The sequence below is a fragment of the Lepidochelys olivacea genome (assembly GCF_965140295.1).
Source record: "Lepidochelys olivacea isolate rLepOli2 genome assembly, chromosome: 15".
NCBI classification, from domain to species: domain Eukaryota; kingdom Metazoa; phylum Chordata; order Testudines; family Cheloniidae; genus Lepidochelys; species Lepidochelys olivacea.
This window is the reverse complement of record NC_140425.1, coordinates 3,972,586-3,990,229: the sequence shown is the minus strand read 5'-3', so window position 1 is coordinate 3,990,229 and position 17,644 is coordinate 3,972,586. Positions and strand designations below refer to the sequence as shown.

The 17,644-nt window shown below is 51.1% G+C and overlaps 1 protein-coding gene across 1 annotated transcript in view; it reads right to left on the bottom strand.

Annotated features, from left to right (window-relative positions):
- Positions 1 to 3,078, bottom strand: part of AP1B1 (adaptor related protein complex 1 subunit beta 1) — a 78,102-nt gene extending 75,024 nt beyond the window's left edge. Inside the window, exon 1 of the mRNA XM_084648945.1 lies at positions 3,005 to 3,078. The gene's annotated coding sequence lies outside the window, so the exon portion shown is untranslated. The remainder of the gene's footprint in view (positions 1 to 3,004) is intronic.
- Between the last annotated feature and the right edge of the window lie 14,566 nt (positions 3,079 to 17,644).

Here is a 17,644-nt window from a genome sequence, read left to right as displayed (position 1 = left end):
GATGTTTTATATGTTGAGAAGATGAGAAGAAGGAAGAACACCAGTTTCCTTAAATTTCACCCATATAGGATTACTTTTCCCTGAGAAAATTAAGCATGGGAATAAGGTTTGGAAGAGAATGGCTCCTGCAGTATTAACTGTGGAGTTACGGTTATCTACTGCACAATGACAACGACGGTTCCACAAAGCCTGAAGTCTAGGTCTATAACCCGGAGTCAAGAAGGGGGGAAAAAATCCACATTATATATAAAATAATTCAATATGTAACTTACTGCTGAGTCAAGTTGCATCTGTTTTATTTTGGATTGAAAAATAAAGTTCATATTGCACAAAATATTGTCCTACTCTAACTGCTTGAGGCTGCACTGTAATACTTTGGTGTTGATGGGACAAAGAGCATGAGGCCTCTTCAAGAGCCACTTTGTAATACACTTACCCACACTACTCCAGAGCATATTCAACCACTTACAACAATTAATCCAATTTAAAATTAAGGTATTTGGAAGGCACTGCCTTCCAACGTTATTATGTTTTTAGTTTAGATAGTTACAATTGGGTTAAAAATGCTGGCATCTGATAGATCACTAACCTCCACGTTGAGTGGAAAAAGATTTAAATTGACTGTCAGTCTACACTGACAAGTTATATCAGCAAAGCTACATTGTGTGTAAAGCTACAGGAGTGTGAAAAAACCCACAGCCGACCACCAAAGCTATACCAATCAGTGTAGACAAAGCTATGAAGAGGTTCCATTGACGATGCCAGCTTCATTCAGGGGGGTGTGTGTGTGTGTGTTCCTATACCTACAGAAAAACCCCTTTGGTTAGTACGGCCGTGTCTACACTACAGGGCTATGCCAGCATTGTCTCCACGATGTGGACATACCCATAGCCACTCCAACACAGCAACCAGTCAGAAAAAATGCATTCCCACAGCACCTGCTCCTAGCCTAACTAAGCGCCGTGCGGAATGGAAGCATGAATATTAATGCCAACATAAAATGAACAATTCATGTCATAGGCTTCATTCAATGGTGGAGAAGTGACACACCTCTGTTGCTGCAATAGAGACTCAGCTCCTATGCAGGAAGCAAAGGTGTCAGCTGATTCTAAACACCCACATAAAGCTGGATCCTTACAAAAACCTCAAGGATTTGTTCGTTATCAGAGGAAAAGAGTCAGTACAAAAGGAGTGTCTGAACGCTAAGAGTAGACCCAAGTGTCCATCCAGGCCTTTTTACTGTGCCCATATCAGAGCACCTATGCAAATGTGAATTTAAATAATTTTGTGAAAATACCAAGTGCCGACTTATTTACTTAAAAGATTAGCTTCTGCATCTTCAAAATGTCACTTTCTACAAAATGGAAGCCTCAAGATATTTAGGAGATCAGTTTGCAAAAATCAACTTCTAGCTTGAAGTTTCACATGCAAGTGCCATGTCAATTTGGGCTTGTGGAGAGAAGAGGTGGAAGTAACAGAACAAGACTGTCCCACTGCTTACACACACACAAGAGCAGAATGGGAGGTGGCACATGCATTCTACAGTGTAAGTGAAGAGAGGCCATTTATTACATGGAAATATCCCTACCCTTTTGAAGGATTTCCTTCACAGGCCACAGATGTGTATTAAATATGCAGCAGGCCTTGATTACTTGTCAGTGAGAAACTGCTTTGTGTTTCTTATTTAAGGGAAAAGACAAGTCTTAAACAGAAGCTACTTTGCTGGTTAACTGAACCATATTTATAAACAAGGCACCTAAACCCAACTCACCCCTCTGGCAAGATCCCCTGTGGTCAGTTTTCCCAGGGCAGGGACCATTCACAAACAACATAGGACACCAGAAAAAAAATCAACAGGTGTTTAAAACCACAGATGAGAGCCCTGGCTCCAGTGCCTCTTTGGGGCTGGGGACCCCAGCCGACAAGCCCGCCGGACATGGGAACCCTGGATCCCAGTCACCTAGCCCAGCAGGAGCAGGCGTGAGCCCGCACAGAGCTCCTGGGCTCAGCAGGGCTCTCCTAAAGCAAATCCACCTGGGCCAGGACAGTGGGTAGGAGCAGGGCGGGGCGGCTGTGAGGCCCAGGACGGTTGCAGCACTCAGGCTGGGGGGCTGAGGGGGCAGAGCAGGGCAGGGGCCAGGCCCAAGGCGGTGGCAGCGCTGGGGGGAGAGGGACTGGGGCAGGAGGGGGAGGCACAGAGCCAAGGAGCAGAGCAGGGCAATGCGGGTGCCAGGCCGGGAGGGGGGGCCACAGCGCTGGGGGAAGTGGGGGTCGCAGGGCTGAGGGGGTCACAGCGCTGGGGGGAACCCAGCAGGCCAGCGGGGGGGTCAATACAGAAGCCAAGCCGGGGGGGGTGTCACAGCGCTCAGCAGGAGACCCAGCGTGGGGGGCAGTACGGAAGCCAGGCTCGGGGGGGCCACAGCGCTGGGAAGGGGGGCAGGGGACGAAGCAGGCCGGTGGGGGGGGGCCGTACGGAAGCCGGGCCGGGGGGGGTCACAGCGCTGGGGGGGAGCGGGGGACGCAGCAGGCCGGCGGGGGGGGGGCAGTACGGAAGCCGGGCCGGGGGGGGGGGTCACAGCGCTGGGGGGGGAGCGGGGGACGCAGCAGGCCGGCGGGGGGGGCAGTACGGAAGCCGGGCCGGGGGGGGGTCACAGCGCTGGGGGGGGAGCGGGGGACGCAGCAGGCCGGCGGGGGGGGGGCAGTACGGAAGCCGGGCCGGGGGGGGTCACAGCGCTGGGGGGGGAGCGGGGGACGCAGCAGGCCGGCGGGGGGGGGCAGTACGGAAGCCGGGCCGGGGGGGGTCACAGCGCTGGGGGGGGAGCGGGGGACGCAGCAGGCCGGCGGGGGGGGCAGTACGGAAGCCGGGCCGGGGGGGGTCACAGCGCTGGGGGGGGAGCGGGGGACGCAGCAGGCCGGCGGGGGGGGGCAGTACGGAAGCCGGGCCGGGGGGACCCACAGGGCAATGGCGGGCCGGGGGGCTCTGGGACCCCAGCTCGCTCCCTACCAGTCGCGGGTCTGCTCTCGGGCTCCCTGTGCGCGGCCCGGGCCTCGGTCTCTGCAGCTGCCGCCGGCCCAGCGGAAGTGAGCTGGGGGGGGAGCGCTTCCGGGGCGCGGGGGCGGGGCCGCGGGAGGGGGCCGCGGGGGGGTTGGGGCGGGGGAGAGGCGCAGCAGGAGGGGGCCAGAGGAATCGGAGGCGATCGGGGTTGGCGGGGCCCTCAGGAGCTTCCAGTCCCCCCCCGGCAGGACCAACCCCCACTACGTCATCCCAGCCAGGGCTTGTCAAGCCTCAAACACCTCCGGGGGAGCAGGTTCCACCCCCCAGGGACCCCCTGCCAGGGCTTCTCCCCCCCCCGATACCCAGCCTCAGCCCCCCCCGTACCCAGCCTCAGCCCCCCCCCCGATACCCAGCCTCACCCCCCCCCGTACCCAGCCTCAGCCCCCCCCCCCCGATACCCAGCCTCACCCCCCCCCCGCAACCTGAGCCCCTTGCTCCTCCTTCCTTCGTCACCCACCACTGAGAACAGCCCAGATCCACCCTCTCTGGAACCCCTCGCAGGTAGTTGAAAGCAGCTATCAAATCCCCCCTCATTCTTCTCTTCTGCAGGCTAAACAATCCCAGCTCCCTCAGCCTCTCCTCATAACTCATGTGTTCCAGTCCCCTAATCATTTTTGTTGCCCTTCGCTGGACTCTCTCCAATTTATCCACATCCTTCTTGTAGTGTGGGGCCCAAAACTGGACACAGTACTCCAGATGAGGCCTCACCAATATCGAATAGAGGGGAACTATCACATCCCTCGATCTGCTGGCAATGCCCCTACTTATACATCCCAAAATGCCATTGGCCTTCTTGGCAACAAGGGCACACTGCTGACTCATATCCAGCTTCTCGTCCACTGTCACCCCTAGGTCCTTTTCCACAGAACTGCTGCCTAGCCATTCGGTCCCTAGTCTGTAGCGGTGCATTGGGTTCTTCCGTCCTAAGTGCAGGACCCTGCACTTATCCTTATTGAACCTCATCAGATTTCTTTTGGCCCAATCCTCCAATTTGTCTAGGTCCCTCTGTATCCTATCTCTGCCCTCCAGCGTATCTACCACTCCTCCCAGTTTAGTGTCATCTGTAAACTTGCTGAGGGTGCAATCCACGCCATCCTCCAGATCATTAATAAAGATGCTGAACAAAACCAGCCCCAGAACCAACCTCTGGGGCACTCCACTTGATACTGGCTGCCAACTAGACATCAAACTGTTGATCACTATCCATTGAGCCCAATGATCTAGCCAGCTTTCTATCCACCTTATAGTCTATTCATCCAATCCATACTTCTTTAACTTGCTGGCAAGAGTACTGTGGGAAAAACTTAAAGGTTAAAGTTTAAAGGTTAAAAACTTTCCTAAGGTACAAATTCTGCCTTGTACTTGAACAGTATGCTGCCACCACCAAGTGATTTAGACAACCAGGGAAAGGACCACTTGGGAGTCCTATTCCCCCAAAATATTCTCCCAAGCCCTACACCCCCTTTCCTGGGGAAGGCTTGAGAATAATATCCTCACCAATTGGTACAGGTGAACACAGACCCAAACCCTTGGATCTTAAGAACAATGAAAAATCAATCAGATTCTTAAAAGAAGAATTTTATTTAAAGAAAAGGTAAAAGAATCACCTCTGTAAAATCAGGATTGTAAATACTTTACAGGGTAATCAGATTCAAAACACAGAGGCTTCCCCTCTAGGCAAAACTTTAAAGTTACAAAAAACTGGGATAAACCTCCCTCTAGCAAAGGGAAAATTCACAAGTTGAAAACAAAAGGTAATCTAATGCGCCTTGCCTTATTTACTTACTCTTTGTGTAATATCAGAGACTTGTACAGGATGGTTTATAGGAGAAGGAGTTTTTGACCTGATGCTTCTCTGCTTTCCCCAGAGAACACCCCAACAAAGCCTTCCCCCCCGCCCCAAGATTTGAAAGTATCTTCTTTCCCCATTGGTCTTTTTGGTCAGGTGCCAACCAGGTTATTTGAGCTTCTTAACCCCTTACAGGTAAGGAGGAATTCTAGGCTGCCCTTAGCTGTATGAAGAAAAGGAGTGCTTGTGGCTGGGGTGTCCCCAGCCCTACAGTGATTTGCCAGATGCTGGGTGCCTGAAGTGATGTACCTGCTCTGCTCGGGAGTGGTGCATAACTGCTCTTGCAGCTTCCCTTTGCTTCCCTGTCAGGAAGTCATTTTTCTGCAGGAATCAAAGAAATCTGTGGGGGACCTGAATTTTGTGCACGCCCAGTGGCACAGAATTCCCCCAAGAGTATTCTGTGAAGGGCTGGTCAACACTAACGAGGTAAGTTGATCTAAGTTAGGCCAGTTCAGTTACCTAACGAGTTAGCATGTCTACACCAGACCCGCTAAATTGACACCGCTGCATTGATCACAGTGGTGCCGATTTAGTCCATAGTGTAGACATGTCCAATTTCTAAATCTAGTTTATGGTCACTAAGGGCATGGCTACACTTACAGGTGTAGAGCGCTTTGAGTTAAACCATCCCTCTGAGACTGCAGCAGGGAAAGCGCTGCCGTGTGTTCACACTCTCAGCTGCAAGCGCACTGGCGTGGCCACATTTGCGGCACTTGCAGTGACATTGGGAGCAGTGCATTATGGGCAGCTATCCCACAGAGCACCTCTTCCCATTCTGGTGCTGTGGCTTGTGGGAAAGGGGTGGGAGGGTCCAGGGCATTCTGGGTCCTGTCCCAATGCCCCGTGATGCATTGCTTCGCATCCCAGCAATCCCTGTGCTTCCATCCACATTTGGCGCCATCTTTCAATGTTTTTTGTACTGCGCGCTCTGTCTTCCCTTTCAGTCTGCCAGAATGGAGCCCGAACTGCTGAGGAGTATGCTGATGGGTCTCACCAACACGTCACGAATGGCAGTCGAGTTACTCCTTAAGCTACAAACTGACAGTGAGGAGTCCGATGATGATGTCGACTCGCATAACGCAAACAACACGAGATTGCTTGTGGCATTCATGGACATGCTCACCACAGTGGAACGCCATTGGAAACAAGCATTGAGTGGTGGGATCACATCGTTATGCAAGTCTGGGATGACGAGCAGTGGCTGCAGGACTTTCGCATGAGGAAAGCCACTTTCATGGGACTGTGTGCTGAGCTCGCCCCCACCCTATGGCACAAGGACATGAGATTGAGAGCTGCCCTGCCGGTGGAGAAGCAGGTGGCTACTGCAATCTGGAAGCTGGCAACTCCAGACAGCTACCAATTGGTCACTAACCAGTTTGGAGTGGGAAAGTCAACTGTTGGAATCGTGTTGATGCAAGTTTGCAGGGCCATTAATCGCATCCTGCTCAGAAGAACCGTGACTCAGGGTAACGTGCATGACATTGTGTCTGGCTTTGCACAAATGGGTTTCCCTAACTGTGGAGGGGCGAGAGATGGGATGCATATTCCAATTCTGGCACCAGACCACCTAGCCTCTGAGTACATAAATCAGAAGGGGTATTTCTCTGTGGTTCTCCAAGCACTTGTGGATCACCATGGGCATTTCATGGACATTAACGCAGGCTGGTCCGGAAATGTGCATGATGCACGCATCTTTCGGAACACAGGCCTGTTCAGGAAGCTGCAAGCCGGGACTTTCTTCCCAGGCCAGAAGATCACCATAGGGGAAGTCGAAATGCCCATTGTGATCCTTGGAGATTCTGCTTACCCTTTAATGCTGTGGATCACGGAACCCTACACAGGGAGCCTTGACAGCAGCAAGGAGCCGTTCAACAACAGGTTGAGTCGGTGCAGAATGACTGTTGAGTGTGCTTTTGTCTGTTTAAAGGGCCGCTGGCGCTGTTTGTATGGGAAGCTGGACCTGGCTGATGACAACATCCCCACGGTTATAGCCGCATGATGTACCCTCCATAATATTTGTGAAGGGAAGGGTGAAAGCTTCACTCAGGCATGGACCACAGAGGTTCAACACCAGCATGGACTACAGAGGTTCAACACCCGGAGGTTGAATTTGATCAGCCAGAGAGCAGGGCTATTAGAGGGGCCCAGCGCAGGGCTGCAAGGATTAGGGATGCCTTGAGGGAGCAATTTGAGGCTGAAAGCCACCAGTAATGTTTGGTGCCCTGCACGGGAGTGAAGTGCAGTGGTTCCAATGCTAGTAGACATCTGTGTTTGCTACGTATGATGCACTGACTTGCAGTGCCTGTTGCTTTCCTGGGTTATGGTATCTTTTACTTAATGCAATAAAAATGTTTTTAAAGCCAAAAAATTCATTTATTGAAAAGAAACACAACTGCTGGGGAAACAGAAAGGGCATGACACATCTGTACTGTGTGGGAGGAGGGAAGAGGGGAGGGTGGGGAACGGGACAATCATAGATTTGCGTATGTCCTGTTATCATATTCAGCCTTCCTGTCTGAAGTGCCGCACAATGAGTGCTGCACTTCAGGCTGGCTAAAAGGCATGGTGATGGGGGTTGAGTGCAGTGGGTCAGGGTCATAGTTTGCAGGGCTGGGTGGTGAAGCTACAGGTGTTGGAGGCAGCTGGTGGCGATAGGAAACTCGATGTTGGGGGAAGTGGATTGGCGGTGACATGGGGACACAAGGGAAAGAGTTTTGGGACAAGGGCTGCCTGGGGGGGTGGGGGTGGATCTGCTCTGTCTACAGTGCTATGAGTGCCTGTATCAAGTCCGCTTGGTGCTCCATGATGCTTAGCAGCCGCTCCGTGCTTTGGTGCCGGCGATCCGCATTCTGCTGGTGGAGCTTCCTTTCCCTCTCCCGGCAGTCCTGTACTTTTTGATTTTCAGTTCTTTGGTTATTCGCGGCCGCTTCCTGATTCTTTGCAGTCTTCCGACTGTTGATAAAAAGGACAGCTGGGATCTCAAAGTTGCATCTGTAAAGCCAAAGTGCAACACTTAACAGAGGCAGCATTGTTCACACCAGACAGAGCAAATATTCGGCCGTACTTAAAGACAAGTACAGTGCCCATCCCAAAGTGAGTGCACATAACCCACAGGAGCCCCAGAATGGTGAGTAAGGACAGGGGCAAGGGGGACTGATTGTTTCAGGGCCGTACTGTCCTCTGGGGTTCTGTGCCTTGCGGAGAGCCAACAGCTGCTGGGGTCCCCTATACTGAACACTGTCCCCACATTTTCCAAAGGATGAGTTTGTCCTGGAAGATATCTCGCTGCTGAGGGTGACCTGGGAAGCAAGAGAGGGTCTTCTACTACAATGCAGCTTCCGCCCTGGCCCATACGCAGCTTTGCTGTGTGCAGCAACGGTTCCCCTGCCCCTCACGGCACAGCGGTGCGGACATGTTAACCTTACTGGGACAAGGAGCACAGTTGCTCTGCCAAGGAACCTGCGCAAGCGGATTGCCCAGCTGCTGCATGAGACCTTTGAAGAGATCACTGAGGCCAATTACCATGATGAGAGAGAGCACATCAATGCCCTATTCCGCATCTAGGCATGCACACAGTCCTAACCCTTCTTTCTGCAACCCTCCTCGCCCCAGGAGCCCGCACTGAACAATTACCTTCCCAAAATTAAAGCTACTTACTGGGCACCTCCTCTGGTGCTTGTTCTTCCCCAAGCACCATCCACTGCAACTGGCTACCTTCCTCCTGGCTTGAAAATAGCTCCTGGCTGCATGCATCTAGGGATGCCTGGCTGTCCTCTGGCTCTGGGCTCTCCTCCTCCTCAGCACCCTCGCTCCCGCTTTCCTCCTCCTGGCCTGTTGAACTCTGTGCTGCTACGGCCTCTGAAGTGTCTGTGGTGGTCTTCGGAGTGGAGGTGGGGTCGCCCCCAAGTATTGTGTCCAGCTCTTTGTAGAAACGGCAGGTCGCAGGGGCAGCACCGGAGTGGCTGTTTGCCTCGCAGGCTTTGCGGTAGGCATCCCGCAGCTCCTTCACTTTAACCCTGCACTGCACTGCGTCCCGATCATGGCCCCTTTATATCATGTCCCTTGATATCTGCCCAAAGGTATCATAATTCCTACAGCTGGAGTGCAGCTGGGACTGGACAGCTTCTTCCCCCCAGACACTGATGAGGCCAGCACGTCGCCATTGCTCCATACTGGGGATCGCCTGGCGCGTGGAGACATGGTCACCTGGACAGATGCACTGAGAGCACTCTACGCCTGGCTGAGCAAACAGGAAGGGGAATTTCAAAATTACCAGAGAATTTAAAGGGCGGGTCTGACGGTTGGTCACCTGAGGTCAGGATAGTAGAGCTCGAAGTGATGACCAGAGTGGCTAGAACGGCATTGTGGGACACTTCTGGAGGCCGATCAGAGCGCATTAACAGACCAGGGCGTCCACACTGGCACCGTGGAGCTCCAGCCGGGGAGCTCCGAGCGTTATGCTTCTCGTCGAGGTGGATCACCAGGAGCGGTCCAGCTGTGGAGTGCAAGCGCTCTGCGTGCCTTGCCAGTGTGGACGTGTCAGGAGTTAGGGCTCCCGGGGCTGCCTTAATGCGCTCTAACTCTCAAGTGTAGCCAAGGCCTTAGTCTGTATTTGGTCAGAGAATGCATATTACAGGGTGCGAGGGTCTGTTAAGGCAAAGGGTTTGGTGGGAGTCTGTTGGTGTGAAGTTCATGGGGGTCTTTGGTCTGAAGTTATATAGGAGTGGGCTCTGCTTCTGTCTGGATTTAGTTTTTGATCCTCTGACATACTGCAGTGGGGGGATTGTTGGCTGCTTTGGTTGGAGTTGCACCAGGTTTGATATTCTTTTCTAGTTTCTGCAGATGGTGGGAGAATATCCCAGTTCTGCTTTGCAGCCATTGGTGGAGGAACTTCTGGGTCCACAGAGTATTTCTTTGCAGAACTATAGGTGGAGGGTTTCTTTTGTGGTTTCATTTCAAACAGTGTGGATAGCAGTTAAGCTACAGATTTGCTTGGAAGAGGCCCAGGTATGTACAATATCGTATGTGTTCAGTTTCTCTGCTTCTTAAATGAATGTTAATTTCTTTCAGACCTTGTCTTAGACATCCATGATTGTGATCTTCTCCAGTTTGACCTATTGAGACCATATCTAGTGTGTTTCTAGTGGGAGAAAATTCCTTTGGAGATACTCTTGTGTGGGTCCCAGTCTGACCAGGTAATATAGCCATAGAGTTTAAGGTCAGAAGGGACCACCAGATCATCCAGTCTGACCAGTCTATCACAAGCCAACATCACCACCCAGCACCCACACACCAAACCCAGCAACCAAATTATACCAGAGTATTACAGCCCACAGGAGACTAGACTAGTATGTGCCACAGGGAGACAATAGGAGAGACCGAGGTGTATGAGTGCCCGAGGATCCTGCAGTGGCAGAGAAATGATTAAGTGAGATACACCCAGATAATCCTGGCAAGTGACCCCACATTGCAGCAGAATGCAAACATTTCCTGACTCCATATATGGTCAGTTAGACCTTGAACATGTGGGCAAGAACCAGCCCACCAAGCACCTGAAAGAGAGAATGCTCAGTGCCACCACACAGCCCTCCCGCACCCTATGCTGTGTCCTATTTCCAACGGTGGCTGGCCCTGATACTTCGGAGGACGGAGACAAAAAACCCCCTCAAAAACCAAACTGCCTGTGTGTGGGGGAAACGCTGAAGAATGAGCTTTTAGGAACATGAGACGTAAACCAGAAGTGAGCTCCAAGACTACTGAGTCCTGCTCCCCCACCATCACAAGCAACCCTGCCACACAATCCTACTCATAAATTTGTCCGTCTCTCTCTCAAAACTAATTGTTTGCTCCCACAATTCCTATTGGTAGGCTGTTCCAGACCTTCCTCTGATGATTAGAAACCTTCTCACTTTCAGCCTCAATTTATTCAAGGCCAGTTTATCCCTGTCTGTTCTTATGCCAACATTGTCCTTTAGCTCCAGTAGCTCTTTCCCCTCCTGGTGTTTACCCCCCAGTGTATTAATAGAGAGCAATCAGATCCCCTCACAGCCTTCACTTTGCTAAACAAACCAAAATCTTCCTGTCTCCTCTCATAAAACAGGCCCTCCATACCCCTGCTCACCTAGTAGTTCTTCTGTGGCCCTGTTCCCATTTGAATTCATCTTTCTTGAACATGGGTGATGGCACGGCGTAGGTTCAGATATCCTGGTGACGGATGCTGTGTAAGGGCTTGTCTACGCTGGCACTTTACAACTCTTGCAACTTTCTCGCTCAGGGGTGGGAATAAACACCCCCCTGAGAGCAGCAAGTTTCAGCGCTGTAAAGCACCGGTGTAGACAGGGTACCAGCGCTGGCAGCTGCCCTTCATGGAGGTGGCTTTTTGGAGAGCTCTCTCCCAGCACTCTGCCGCGACGACACAAGCCACTGCCGCAGCAGTGCTTTAATGCTGCCAGTGTAGACTAGCCCTAAGAATCTAAACCGATTGATCTCTGAGCTGACTCCAGGGGGAGGGGGAGGAGCAGGAGAGAGGAGTGAGGACTATCAGTAGGAGAAAAGGTATGGAACATGAGGGCATTCAGACACTGAGAGGAGCAGGTGGGTGCTGGCTCATGGGTGGAGGTGGGCATAGAGGCATGCGGACACATGGCATATGCCACAGTGTAAAAAATATTACTTTTTGAGCCAGATTTGCCTTCTAATGTATTACGATTGTGACGCTGGCAGACCAGGTGTCTCCCACGTCTCAAGTGAACACTGACAGATACATAGCTGAAATCAGTCTGGCTCACCTGTGCGTTAGTATTGTTAAAATAGGTATTAGGATGATAAAAATGTGCTTAGTGTTTAGAATCATAGAATATCCAGGTTGGAAGGGACCTCGGAGGTCATCTAGTCCAACCCCCTGCTCAAAGCAGGACCAACCCCAACTAAATCATCCCAGCCAGGGCTTTGTCAAGCCGGGCCTTAAAAACCTCTCAGGATGGAGATTCCACCACCTCCCTAGGTAACCCATTCCAGTGCTTCACCACCCTCCTGATATCCAACCTAGACCTCCCCCTCTGCAACTTGAGACCATTGCTTCTTGGTCTGTCACCTGCCACCACTGAGAAAAGCCGAGCTCCATCCTCTTTGGAACCCCCCTTCTGGTAGTTGAAGGCTGCTATCAAATCTCCCCTCACTCTTCTCTTCTGTAGACTAAATCATCCCAGTTCCCTCAGCCTCTCCTCATAAGTCATGTGCCCCAGCCCCCTAATCATTTTTGTTTACTCTCCACTGGACTCTCTCCAATTTGTCCCCATCCCTTCTGTAGACTTTGTTGAATGTTTGTAAACTGCTGCATGCATTAATCTCCCTTTTAACATCTGTAACCCATATTGTAAGGTAATATTTAAACATTTGTATTGCAGTATAAGCCTCCATGACTGTGTAAATCACCAGGCAGGAGAGAGACATTAACCAGTGTGAAATACTGGTCTCCAATAGAATGTGTTACACTCTGGCCAACAAGAAAGGCCCATTGACACTAGGTGAACTACTGTGGAACATTAAAGAAGACAAAGGACTTTGATTGCTCTCCCCCACCTCCTCCCCATGAAGATGAGTCATGCAATTGAATTCCTTCCATCAGCTGAGTTTGCAGCTCAGAGTGCAAGGGTGGGGAAGGGAATAAAACCCCCCTAACAAGAAGGATCTGTATCTCTATGCTGCTTGGAATCTGAAGGGCAAGGTTTTCTAGCAATGAGCAAGATGTTCCCAGCTGCTTAGCCTGGATTAGCCCTTAATGACATATAGAGCTTGCTTATTATCGAAGCTTCTGTTACCTTTTGAACCTTAAGATTGTAACTCATTTGTAAGTGTGTGTGTATGTATATCTAATCTAATCTATCTATCTATACCTGCTTTAACCTTGTAAATAACTCACTTATTTCCTTTTTCCTATTAATAAATCTTTCAATAGTTTATTACAGGATTGGCTACAAGCATGGTCTTTGATGTGAGATCTAAGGTGCACTTGACCTGGGGTAAGGGACTGGTCCTTTGGACTGGAAGTAACTTGAATATTACTGTGATTCCTGCTGTGAGGGACCATCTCTCACAATGGTTGGCTTGCCTAGGTGACAAGATAGATGGGAGCACCCCAGGCTGTGACTCCATGGCCCTGTCTACACTGGCAGGTTTCTGCGCAGTAAAGCAGCGTTCTGCGCTGTAACTCCCCAGGGGTCACGCGGCCAAGTCACTGAGTGCGCAGAAACTGCACAGTTGTAGCACTGTAAAGACACCAACCTGACGAGAGACATGCAGCCTTCTGCGCCGGGGGTACAGACACCCTAGTCGATGACAGCCCTGCGATTGGCCTCCGGGAGGTGCCCCACAATGCCTGTTCTTGCCTCTCTGGTCATCAGTTTGAACTCCACTGCCGTGCCCTCAGGTGACCAACCATGAGCCCCACCCAGTAAATTCCTTTTGAAATTTGAAAGTCCCCATCCCGTTGGCTCGGTGGTGAGTGCAGTGGTCGCAACGCATCTTTCCAGATGGCCAGGCCCGCTACACCCACCAGGCGATCCCCCGCTTGGAGCACTGCTGAGCTGCTGGACCTAGTTGCAGTTGCAGCTAGCAAGAGATGTTCAGAGTAACAAGAAGGGTTTCTTCAGGTATGTTAGCAACAAGAAGAAAGTCAAGGAAAGTGTGGGCCCCTTACTGAATGAGGGAGGCAACCTAGTGACAGAGGATGTGGGAAAAGCTAATGTACTCAATGCTTTTTTTGCCTCTGTCTTCACGAACAAGGTCAGCTCCCAGACTACTGCACTGGGCAGCACAGCATGGAGAGGAGGTGACCAGCCCTCTGTGGAGAAAGAAGTGGTTCGGGAATATTTAGAAAAGCTGGACATGCACAAGTCCATGGGGCCGGATGCGCTGCATCCGAGAGCGCTAAATGAGTTGGCGGATGTGATTCCAGAGCCATTGGCCATTATCTTTGAAAATTCATGGCGATCGGGGGAAGTCCCAGACGACTGGAAAAAGGCTAATGTAGGGCCCATCTTTAAAAAAGGGAAGAAGGAGGATCCTGGGAACTACAGGCCAGTCAGCCTCACCTCAGTCCCTGGAAAAATCATGGAGCAGGTCCTCAAGGAATCAATTCTGAAGCACTTCGAGGAGAGGAAAGTGATCAGGAACAGTCAGCATGGATTCAACAAGGGCAAATCATGCCTGACTAATCTAATTGCCTTCTATGACGAGATAACTGGCTCTGTGGATGAGGGGAAAGCAGTGGATGTGTTATTCCTTGACTTTAGCAAAGCTTTTGACATGGTCTCCCACAGTATTCTTGCCAGCAAGTTAAAGAAGTATGGGCTGAATGAATGGACTATAAGGTGGATAGAAAGTTGGCTAGATTGTCGGGCTCAACGGGTAGTGATCAATGGCTCCATGTCTAGTTGGCAGCCGGTATCAAGAGGAGTGCCCCAAGGGTCAGTCCTGGGGCCGGTTTTGTTCAAAATCATAGAATCATAGAATATCAGGGTTGGAAGGGACCTCAGGAGGTCATCTAGTCCAACCCCCTGCTCAAAAGCAGGACCCATACCCAATTAAATCATCCCAGCCAGGGCTTTGTCAAGCCTGACCTTAAAAACTTCTAAGGAAAGAGATTCCACCACCTCCCTAGGCAACGCATTCCAGTGTTTCACCACCCTCCTAGTGAAAAAGTTTTTCCTAATATCCAAACTAAACCTCCCCCACTGCAACTTGAGACCATTACTCCTTGTCCTGTCCTCTTCCACCACTGAGAATAGTCTAGAACCATCCTCTCTGGAACCACCTCTCAGGTAGTTGAAAGCAGCTATCAAATCCCCCCTCATTCTTCTCTTCTGCAGACTAAACAATCCCAGTTCCCTCAGCCTCTCCTCATAACTCATGTGTTCCAGACCCCTAATCATTTTTGTTGCCCTTCGCTGGACTCTCTCCAATTTATCCACATCCTTCTTGTAGTGTGGGGCCCAAAACTGGACACAGTACTCCAGATGAGGCCTCACCAATGTCGAATAGAGGGGGACGATCACGTCCCTCGATCTGCTCGCTATGCCCCTACTTATACATCCCAAAATGCCATTGGCCTTCTTGGCAACAAGGGCACACTGCTGGCTCATATCCAGCTTCTCGTCCACTGTCACCCCTAGGTCCTTTTCCGCAGAACTGCTGCCTAGCCATTCGGTCCCTAGTCTGTAGCTGTGCACTAGGTTCTTCCGTCCTAAGTGCAGGACCCTGCACTTATCCTTATTGAACCTCATCAGATTTCTTTTGGCCCAATCCTCCAATTTGTCTAGGTCCCTCTGAATCCTATCCCTGCCCTCCAGCGTATCTACCACTCCTCCCATTTAGTATCATCCTTAAAATCATCATTAAAATCTAATATCATCATTAAAACCTTCATAAATGATCTGGAGGATGGTGTGGATTGCACCCTCAGCAAGTTTGCAGATGACACTAAACTGGGAGGAGAGGTAGAGATGCTGGAGGGTAGGGATAGGATACAGAGGGCCCTAGACAAATTAGAGGATTGGGCCAAAAGAAATCTGATGAGGTTCAACAAGGACAAGTGCAGAGTCCTGCACTTAGGATGGAAGAATCCTATGCACCGCTACAGACTAGGGACCTAGTGGCACGGCAGCAGTTCTGCAGAAAAGGATCTAGGGGTTACATTGGACGAGAAGCTGGAGATGAGTCAACAGTATGCCCTTGTTGCCAAGAAGGCCAATGGCATTTTGGGATGTATAAGTAAGGGCATTGCCAGCAGATTGAGGGACGTGACTGTTCCCCTCTATTCGACATTGGTGAGGCCTCCTCTGGAGTACTGTGTCCAGTTTTGGGCCCCACACTACAAGAAGGATGTGGAAAAATTGGAAAACGTCCAATGGAGGACAACAAAAATGATTAGGAGACTGGAAAACATGACTTATGAGGAGAGGCTGAGGGAAGTGGGATTGTTTAGTCTGCGGAAGAGAAAAATGGTCTCAAGTTGCAGTGGGGGAGGTTTAGTTTGGATATTAGGAAAAACTTTTTCACTAGGAGGATGGTGAAACACTGGAATACATTACCCTAGGGAGGTGGTGGAATCTCCTTCCTTAGAAGTTTTTAAGGTCAGGCTTGACAAAGCCCTGGCTGGGATGATTTAGTTGGGGATTGGTCCTGCTTTGAGCAGGGGGTTGGACTAGATGACCTCCTGAGGTCCCTTCCAACCCTGATATTCTATGATTCTATGACCTCATTGGTATTTGGGGAGAGGAGCTATCCAGTCCCAGCTGCGCTCCAGCCGTAGGAATTATGACACCTACGGACAGATTTCATGATTCATGACAGAAAGGGGCCATGAGCAGGACACACTGCAGTGCAGGGTCAAAGTGAAGGAGGTGTGGAACACCTACCACAAGGCGCAGGAGGCAAACCGCCAGTCCGGTGCTGCACCCACGAGCTGCCGGTTCTACAAAGAGCTGGACGTGATACTCGGTGGTGACCCGACCTCCACTGCGAAGGCCCCTATGGATACTTTGTTGGCTAACGTGCCAGTTGAGAGTGGACCGAGCCAAGAGGAGGAAATCTTGGACAAGGATGTGGAGGGGGACCCAGAGGTAGAGGATGACTCGGAAGCCAGAGATGCATGCAGCCAGGAGCTCTTCTCTACCCCGGAGGAAGCTAGCCAGTCACAGCAGTTGGATCTTGGCAAAGCACAAACAGGAGAGGAGCCCCCTAGTAAGTGGATTTGATTTTGGGAATCGCTGAAGTGAGTTGTTGGGGGTAGGAGGGCAGAAGGGTTGCAGAAAGCAGGTTTGTCTCCCACTGCATGCCTAGTCTGAGAGGTAGAATAGGCTGTTGATTGACTCCCTCACTTCACGGGAATCTCCCTCAGAGATCTCCAGGAAACTCTCGTGCAGATACTGGGCAATCCAGGTTCTTCGGCGGAGCTGCTTTGATTCTTTCCCCATTAATGGTAACTTTCCCACGCCACTGTGCCGTCACGGGGTGGGACCATTGCTGCACACAGGCAAGCCGCATAGGGGTCAGGGTGGAAGCCGCAGGCTTGGAGAAGACCTTTCCTTGATTCCCTGCTCACCCTCAGCAGCGAAATATCTTCCATAATGATCACCTCCTGTGGAAAGTGTGGGGACAAGAATGATTTTCAGGCCCCCCTACTGTGCCGGCTCTCCCCAAGAGCCACGTGCCCAGTGTACAGCAGGGTCCAGGAAGAGTGATTTACCCTACCCTGTGGCTACTCACCATTTTGGGGGTCTTGTGGCTCATGTGTGCTTGCCTGGGGTCAGCCAGTTAGTGTCAGGTTTGTGAGTACTGGCTGTATTTTCATAGAATCACAGAATAGCAGGGTTGGAAGGGACCTCAGGAGGTCATCTAGTCCAACCCCTGCTCAAAGCAGGACCAATCCCCAATTTTTGCCCCAGATCCCTAAATGGCCCCCTCAAGGATTCTTGAACTCACAACCCTGGATTTAGCAGGCCAATGCTCAAACCACTGAGCTATCCCACCCCGCAAAGCACTGAATCAGTGTTTTCTGTATTGCAAACAATGCTGCTTCTGTAAAATGTTGCATTTAAACTTCACAGATATGACCTTGGGAGCCCAGCCTCCCTCTTTGTTATTGGCGGCTGAACGCCTGCGCAGACTTAGAAAGTGACCAAGAAGACCTAAGGAGGACTTTCTGCATAATGTCATGATGCACTCTGCCACCGAGAAAC